The sequence below is a fragment of the Passer domesticus genome, chromosome 12 (assembly GCF_036417665.1).
Source record: "Passer domesticus isolate bPasDom1 chromosome 12, bPasDom1.hap1, whole genome shotgun sequence".
In the NCBI taxonomy this organism is placed as follows: domain Eukaryota; kingdom Metazoa; phylum Chordata; class Aves; order Passeriformes; family Passeridae; genus Passer; species Passer domesticus.
The window spans coordinates 2463153-2472279 of record NC_087485.1 but is presented as its reverse complement, the minus strand read 5'-3'; the positions used below and the strand labels follow the sequence as shown (position 1 = coordinate 2472279).

The 9127-nt window shown below is 45.5% G+C and overlaps 2 long non-coding RNA genes across 2 annotated transcripts; one reads left to right on the top strand and one right to left on the bottom strand.

Moving 5' to 3' along the window:
* Positions 1–1490: 1490 nt before the first annotated feature.
* Positions 1491–5626, bottom strand: LOC135279642 (uncharacterized). The gene is made up of 3 exons (XR_010346863.1): positions 5488–5626; positions 4220–4363; positions 1491–2735 (listed from the first exon to the last, which is right to left on the bottom strand). It is a non-coding gene; the product is annotated as an uncharacterized LOC135279642 (long non-coding RNA).
* On the top strand, positions 5189–8464 carry LOC135279643 (uncharacterized). Its single transcript, XR_010346864.1, has 3 exons — positions 5189–5416; positions 5728–5881; positions 8353–8464. It is a non-coding gene; the product is annotated as an uncharacterized LOC135279643 (long non-coding RNA).
* Positions 8465–9127: the final 663 nt, after the last annotated feature.

Genomic DNA, 9127 nt, shown 5'->3' with positions numbered 1-9127 from the left:
TAGCTGGTTCCCCATATCAATGTGTGCAATTATTCAGGCTGCCCAGCCAGCACAGTGCATTGAATGCACAATGGCCCTGTAGGTACCTAACTCCCCATTTTCACATTACAGATGGCTCCTGCTGTGTTTATACATCCATTTGCTCCAACTGGGCTGCACATTCCACGTCTGGAGCAAGGGAGGACACGGCTCCCACCAAGCAAGGATCTCCTGCACCATTTGCTGGTCTGGAGGAGGGGAGTAAAGCTGCCTTTGCCCAGCTGCCTCCTCCTTCCACCCTCCACCTGCACAAGCAAAATTTTTTAAGATGTCTGAGATGCCCATAAATGTGCAAACTTTGCACCTCAAGCACTGTGAGGGTGCTGAGGCCTTGGCACAGATGCCCAGAGAAGCTGTGGCTGCTCCTGGATGCCCAGAAGTGTCCAAGGCCAGGCTGGATGGGGCTTGGAGCAGCCTGGGATAAAAGAAGGTCCCTATTAAAAGGGATTGATTCCACTCAGGTCTGTTCTTTTACCATGTGGACTTGAAATATCCTCTTTGAGTAGTGTTTTCCACATTTATGATATAAATTCATTTAATAATAGCAATGTTTCTTGCTCAGTAAAACCTGCTCTCAAAGAAGGATGTTGGAAGAGCTGTCAGAAAGGTCTATTACTAATTCCACACAGCTCAAGAAACTCTCTAGGAATAGCAACTTAACAAATTGGATTTCTGTTCTCAAAGTGATTTTTGCTGCAGAGAAATGAGGTGCTCGAGTGACAGCCCCATGGATGACAGCCCCATGGATTTTCCAGAGGCCATGGGAAGCATGAAGAATCCTGAAGATTTCAGAGTAGCACATATTATCCTTACACAGAGCTGCCTCAGTGCAGTTTCCAAAATCTTCAGAGTTCTGAGCCACTGGCTTTTTTTTAACCCTTGTAAACTCTTCTGTGGGCACCATGAGCAGATGAAAAATGATCTGCTCTTTTTTTGTTTTGTTTGTTTGTTTTATTTTGTTTGGTTGTTTTGGTTTTTTTTTTCTTGAAGCAAGAAAATTTACTTTTTTGCCAATTCCTCTCAAAAAGAACAGGGTCTCAACTTTTGCTTTTAAGGACCCACACAGCCACCATCAGTGTGCAAAACCCAGCAGCATTTAACTGATCTCAACGCACAGTCAGCCAGGGCATGAATTTATTTTTATTTCCTTTTCAGACAAAATGCACGTCTTTGTTTTTCATCACGTATTCCCTAATCCAGCCACAGCTTCTATTTAAGCACAGTTTTTTATCTTGAATAAGTCCTTTGTACAACCTGGCCATTTATAGAACGTTGTAGAAAGAAAATCCCCCAGAATGCAGCAACAACTCCCAAAACTGGAGCTCCTGGGAGAGGCAATGGCTTCAGGAATAAGAAGAGTTTCCTGTGCAGCAGGAAATGCCACCACGCACCTCCCTGGGCAGAGCAAGATTGGCCGAGTGACCCGAGGAGGAGGTGACAGCAGGGCTAGAAAGGCCGAGCGTGGCACTTCCTAAACTTAGCAGCACATGAAATCCAGAGAGGGGCAGCCTCAGGATAAAGCTCAGACTTTTCAACACAGCCATTCTCTCAGCAGTTAAAATCTGGGGCTGTGAGGGCTGGCGAGGCACTGAGAGCTTAGGCAGAAAAGGAGATGCTTTCCAAGAGAGGGGAAAAAAATAAAAGGAGGAAAAGACTGCAAGGAGGTCAGGGCAGAGTATGGAAAGATTTCATCACCAGCAAAGAGATTTGAGATTTCTTCCTCTTCCAGCTTTTTTTTCTGGTTATCTGAATATTTTGGGGGCACTCATGCTGAACAACACAGCACTGAAGTGTTCTGGTAAGGCTGGAAGGAGCTGCCAGATAAATCTTACACACTGCAGGAGCTGGAAGCAGGGCCTTACACCAGGAGGGGATTTGAGCCAGTGTAGGGGGAAAATCTTTCCAAAGGGTCCACGGTCAGCTCAGCTCCAGCTGTGAATCCAGGAGGGAAAACATGGGGCATCTTTGTGGAGATTTAAACACCCAGCTCAGGAACCAGCGCTCGACTTCTGCCAAGCTGGACACAACCACCCACAGCTGAGCCTTGGAAAAGTGCAGCACAGCATCTCCAAGAGAAATCTTTTCAAAAGCCCGAGCAAAGGAAGCAGCAGAGCTGCTTTCAGCAGTGTGGAGCTAATGGAAACCACCAAAGGATGCAGAGAAGTGGAAGGGACAAGTTTCCACCCTGCGTGCCAGTGTTGGCCCTGGGAACATGTAACATAATGTAAAAATAATATGCTATTAAATGTAATGGACTGCTTGACCCAAATGAGTCAAAGGAAGCAAATCAAAATTAAATGTCTCTGTGGCACTAAATTAAAATGACTTTGCCATTATTAAAAAGAAGTGGGAAAGCCAAAATCCGATATCTCACCTTTTGGGGAGTTGTAAATTTATCCCAAATTCCTGCATTTCATATATAATTTAGACAGCATTCCAGTGCGGGTAGAAAATTGCTCCATCAAAAAATGTTGGCTGGCTGCACCCAACAATTGTTGATACGAGAACCAAAATGGAATTTGGGTCAGCATCTTGGTCAGAGCAAAAAACCCTGCTTAAAAATGCACACATCCTACCCTGTTGTAATAAATTCAGCAATAATATCCTTTCAAATATTGCTTTCCTGCCAGCAGTCCAGATTCAAAGCAGATTCCAAGGCTGTGCTTCAATCCTCTGGTCCCTCCATGTCTGTGCACCTGTGGGAGGGGAAAGGGACACTCTGTGAGGTTTGGAAGAACGAGGTGTGTGCCATGTGGGGGGAGAAAAAAAAGGTAATTTGGGCACTGTTAGTAAGTGCCAAATATTTGCCACTATGTAATAGGAGTGGGAGTAGGTTTTATTTTGGAGGATGTCTGAAGCCATACTGACTGTTTCTCTAAATGCAGAGCCCTCAGAGGCTCAAGTGCTTCAGGATGTATAAAATGTGGATTTTCCTCTGGTATATTTGCTGTTTATAAGGAGTGTTTATGTGCTGAGGATGAGAAGGGGAGAAGGTTTCACTTATTTCCAGAGACCTTGCCAACAACCAACAACCTTCCACTTCTTTTAACACCAAGCTGGGAAACAATAATCTTCAACTGACAACAGCACAAAGCAGATGAAGCTTGAAATAAGCTGAGCCTAACAAGTGCAAAGACCTGACTTAGTGTTTAGTTCTCAGCCATGAAAGTGGGCTTTAAATCCACGTTTGCAGCTGCTTTGCAAAGACAATTATTAACACCTCTGTTGCAAATTGCATCTCCAGAGTGCTTGGCAAAGGTCAGCCCTGAAAACAGCCAAAGGTGGTTTGTGCTGGAATTATTGAGGTCTTTGTTGAGCCAGATCAAGGTTGTCACCTGCAGGTCACTAAAAGGTGCCATTCCTGGAAGTTCAGGTGGGAAGAAAGGACACAATCCCTACACTTCTCCTAGCAGGGAAAAAAAAAACCAAAACTGCATTTTTTCCTCTCCCCAGGATGTTTTCCATCCATATTTGATGCCTGTGGTGATCACCACTCCAGTTTCTTTCTGCTTTGATTTCTAATCCTGATTTCACTGAACTCGGGTCAGCAGCTTCCCTTTTTCGTGTGCCCAAAAGGAAAAATTGAGAATGTATCTCTGAGCACGGCCCTGCCAAAGACAGTATTTTCCATGGCATCACACCTCGACCATCCAAACTTCCCTTCTAAGCATTTTTATATTACCCAGGACACAGCAATCGCAGTTCCTGAGCCCCTGTGAGGGAACAGAACAAGGCTCTGTCACATTTCACTCGTGTTGGGCCTTTTATTTTTTAACTCCCCAGCCAAGCAGGCGAAGTGGGGGGGAAAAAATGATGTGGGACTTCAGTACACACAAAAAACATCTGAAACCAACATTTTTGGAACGTGGCGATTGCCAATAAAGAAAGAGGTGATTGGAGATTTTCATATTTGCTCACGTCTTTGAGGATGTTTTGGGCCTTTCATCCCGTTTTGAAGGCGTGTCACCTAATTAGGACTCTTTCATCCCTCTATTCCCTAGTTAGAACACGCCAATCCCTTTTACGGCAATTGATTATGACTTGGAGGTTTCCACATTCCAGCCAGTTCAGAGAGCTGGGATATTTGTGAATACCTGAATAAACTCCTTTAATCCAAAAACAAACTCCACCTGAAAGCGGCCCTATGAAAAGGCCATTCATGCCGTGTTTTCCAACTTACTGCTTCATGGTTTCTTTGGATTTGACCCGACTTCCTGTACTAATGGTCTCTGAATGCATTCCCAATTGTGGCTTCTTGGTCTATAAGGTGCCCAGGGAAGAGGAAAAGGAGTCACACAGCAACTGCTTACACAGAAAACTCTGCCTGCAAGGGCAAAAAAAAAGAGCTGAAGCTAAAAGGAAACATAAAGTGTACAAATAGCCATCCCCTCCTGCTCAAATTTTTAAAACAAATATTCCCTTGATGTCGCTGCTTTAAAAAGGTCTTGGCTCCTCGTGGATGAAAAATACCTTTAAAATTACCACTGCAATTGTCATTCCCAAGTGTGGGAATCGACACTCTGCTGATTAAGGTAGGCCAGTGTTGGAGCAATCTGGGAACAGAAGTGCAAATGTGTCAATGATCTCATGGAGAGGGAGAGACCCCTGAGAGAGGAGATCCCTGCTCCCGATAGCCAGAGGGACAGCATGGGAATGCTGGGGCCATGGACAGCAAGGAACCTCAGCTCTGCCAAGATCAGGCCAGCAGAAGGTTAAAGTTCACAAATGCACATAATCACCTACTGCAAGGAATAGCTTTGGGGCTGTGAGGGAGTTTAGAGGTAGCCTTACTCATTTTCACTCTCTTTATATATTTTTAAGTGTATTTTTCTTATACATTTTCACTGCCAGAAATATGACTCTGGTCTAGATGCTTTGTTCAAACATTGTGTAATTTGGGGTCAAATTCTTCATCAGCTGGTGAAGCTGAATCCACCTAAACAAACCTTCTCAGCCCTGTGAGTTCCTACAAAACTTCAATAAAACTTCTCAAGGGGCTTTTGGGTATTCCAGTTTGAAAGATGCAGGTGGCTGAATTTTAACAAGCTGGGCCCTGAATTACAGAAATGTGTTCATCAATGCAAAAATACAGCTAACACAGATAAAGCAGAGATACAGAAATCTTTTTTCATCAAAGCCCTCCAGCCCCACAAGTGAGATGGGAAATCCTTTCACAGCAATCTTGCTGTCCCCAAAAGCTCTTTCCAGTATTAAAACCCTGATACTGAGGCTCAGCAAACCCCAATGATGATGACAGGCTTGCACCCAAGAGACCTTTTAAAAACTTAGTTGGTGATTTTTGTAAAACTTTTCCTTAATTATTGCATTTCCCGCCCCATAAAGTTTTACTGGGAGTGTGAAAACACCCGGCCCACAGGTAGGCCCTTGTGTTAGAATTCCCATTATTTGGTGGTCTGGGGTGATTTATCTGCCTGTGAACACACAGACTTTGATTCCAGCATCCTGTGAAAGGCAGGATCTAATGAGGCAGAGGAAAGAGGTGACAGATTTTGGCTTCCTGCAGCCCATCCTCGGAGGTGGAAACTCCCAGTGTTGACAGGCCCTCAGCTGAGTGATAAGCCAGGATGGATTTGGGCACCTGGTTCCTTCTTCAGGAGAAGATTCATGAATTTTGGGAGTGGGACAGATAATCAGGACTGGTGTTACATCTGATTTTTCCCCTTGCAGTGGTGACATTCCCCTTGCTGGCTCTCCGTACCACTCACTTGGTTGCCCACCTGACTCTGGATTGCTCAGGATGTGCCAGAAGAGCCTGCTCCTTGGAAAACAGACATTCCAGCCTGGAGAATTTGGCAGTTCTCCTCCACATACAATATCCTTGGTAAAGGAGATTTTTTTGGAACCTATAGCTGACTCTGCTTGCTGGCAGTGGCTTTTTGCCTACAAAATAAACAGGCCCAGAATATGCCTCATTACAGTCACACAGTGGGGTTTATTTTTCTGTGACATTTCGGGAGGTGGTGCAGAAAATGAGCCTCTCTCCAGGGTGATTCACGCCGTGGCCAAAGAGGTCTCTGTGGCTGACAGAAAACCAGTAAACTGTGTGACCTTCCCATTTCCCAGTAAGGATCCAGTGCCCGGCGCCAGCACGGGACAGCAGGGAAAGAGCGAGCAGGGAGGGAAGGCTCTTGGGTTTGGAAACATCTCTGGGTGAAATTTTAAGGCAAAAAAAAAAAAAAAAAAGGAAATGAAGGCAAAGTTTAAAAAACACCAAAACAACTAAACCTCCTCAAACTGAAGCCAATCTTTGATTCCTTCTCTGAAATGACATCATTGCATACCCAGGGCAGCCACAAAGCATGACAGCTGTCCTGGGCCTGCCCTGGGAAGGATCTATCACTTCCCTCTTGGAAATCCGGAAGGTATTGTCTGGAATCACCGCCTGCCCGGCCGGGCAGGGGGGATGGCTTTTGCAATTCGATCCTTCTGCTGCTTTTCTGTTTTGTTCTTGGTCTTTCACACAAATTAGGCGACTCCTGAGTCTGGGACCCTCTCCACAGTGGTTGTGCACATCCGCAGGCATTCAGCAAGGAGGTCAGAGAGGGTTGGAGCTGGATGAAGCAGCCTGGCTCCTGCGGATGTGGCTGCTCTGAGGGGACAGCTGCAGTGTCCCCTGGTGCCATCTGCTTCTGGTGGCATCCACTGAATGTCTTCGTGCTTAACCTCATGTGTGCCAGGCTGTCACTGCCTCCTCTAGGGATGAGCCAGGAGAGGAACGCAGGGTGTGGTTCTGCAACAACCAGCAGCTCTTCATCACATAAAGTAGATCCACAGGGATTGCTTTTCCAGGAACCACTTGGCCCCAGAATTATCCTGGGATTATGCATATCATATTGTCTGGGTTGGAAGGGATCTTAAGGATCATCTGGTTCTTACCCTCAGCCATGGGCAGGGACACCTTCCACTATCCCAGGCTGCTCCCAGCCCTGTCCAGCCTGGCCTTGGGCACTGCCAGGGATCCAGGGGCAGCCACAGCTTCTCTGGGCACCCTGTGACAGGGCCTCCTCACCCTCACAGGGAAGAATTTCATCCTAATATCCAATCTAAGCCCACTCTCTGCCAGTGTGAAGCCATTCCCCCTGTCCAGTCACTCCAGCTCCTTGTGAATCACCCCTCTCCATCTTTTTTGTAGGCTCTCTTCAGGTACAGGAAGGCTGCAATTACAGAATGACAGATTATTCTGAGTTGAAAGGGACCCACAAGGACAATGAAGTCCAACTCCTAAGAGAATATCCCACAATTAGGTTACCCCAAAGCCTTCTCTTGTCCTTGTCTGGATGTCAGAGTAGATCACCAAAGAGAATGGAGGAGCTAAAGCCCCAGGAACAACACTTTGTTCTGGGATTTAACACAACGCATATAATGGACAGCAAGAGTTATACAATCCATGACTGAAAGGAGGGAAAAGGAGATTAAGGTTCTCCAGAGACTTGGTTTTGGATGGTCCAACATCCTGCAGGAGCATGCAGACATCTGCCTTTCAATAGACAAAGCTGGGTTAGGACTTTGTTCCCAAGGGAGAGAGATCAGGGCCCTGCCTCACTCCACAAGCTGCAGTCTGGCAAAAAGATGGACAAACTCTGTAGGAATCTGAAAGATGTATTATTAGGATATGTGTAGCTCGTATTTCATTCTTCCAAAAGTCTAGCTCCATTAATGAAATCCATGTTTCATTGTTTCAGGGAATTTTAGGGCCAAAGGGACCATTAGATCATCTGCTGTGACCTGGGGAACACAGGCCAGAGAATTCCATCCACAGAGACAAATAATGTGTGTCTGATTAAGCTCACTTAACACAATGTTTCGCCGAGACAATAGAAATGGATGCACTTTCATAATCCATATTTTTAGGCAAGATCTCACAATTTACATTTTCCCTTTGGGAATAGGAGCTCAGACTTTATTGTTCTGCTAAATGGAGATGCTGCCCACGCTGGTGGCCTGGCCAGGCTCCCACCCAGGGGGAGGACGGGGAGAGGAAGCCACAGCCACATCACAGGGATGGGCACCACTGGAGGTCCTGCCAGTGGTGTCTGTTCCATGGGCAGGTGGGCTCTGCCCACAGCAAACCTTGAATTGCAGAATCCAATCAGCAAAATCCTCTCTCCTCCCAAAACCAGCTCAAACGAGCAGTGTGTAGACCAAGCTGAGAACTCTTCTGCTGTTTGCCTTTTTTATTATTATTATTGTTGTTGTTAGCAGAAACACGGTGGAAGATACTCAGACATTCTGGCCATGAGCAGAGAGGGAAGCTTTGAAATAAAATATCTTTATTATGGCTGCATATTTCAGCTGGCACCAGATGAAGACTGCTGAGATGAGCACTGCACAAGGAATTGCTGGAAGACACCAGGAGCAAATGGCAGGGGAAGGCTGACTAGTGGTGAGAAACCCAAAATATCTTCACAACCACTGGGAATTATTAAAGTCTTGAACGTGTTTCGTGGCGTCCCTCTGCTCTTTCATCAGCTGTGGAAGTGATTGGCATTTTTTCTCACTCAAATTTTGGCAATAAGCTGAGTTTTGCATCCCACAAAAGAGGATCCCGTGTCCTTATTTCCTTTTCCCAAAGTACTGAGCAATAAAGAGAAGCACAAGGAGATTTTCCCAAGGTCATACAGGAACTTCAAGGATAGGGACAGGAATCAAAACCTGAATTTCTGAGTCCATCACTACAATCCATAGAGAACATGATAATAAAGGATGTATTATGGGGAATATACAATGCACATTCCTTAGCCTAAGTTATTTTGGACAGGGCGTAGTTAGGAAATTAGGAATAGCTGGGTTTGGCTGTGGAAATTTTCCAACTAATGCCAATGCTCGTGCAGTTCTTTAAACAGTTTAAATGAGAGCACAAATGTTTATCACACTGCAATCACCACCACTTGGCATTTTTCTGCAGGAATCCATGCAAATGGTGATGATCCTGAAAGAGAAGGATTTTTCACCATCATCTTTCACCAGGCTCTCCATTTCCAAACTGGTACAGCTCATTTGAACAGAGTCTTTTGGGAATGCTGTTGCTCAAGATGTCCAGAGCACGGAGTAGAAAACACTGACTCCA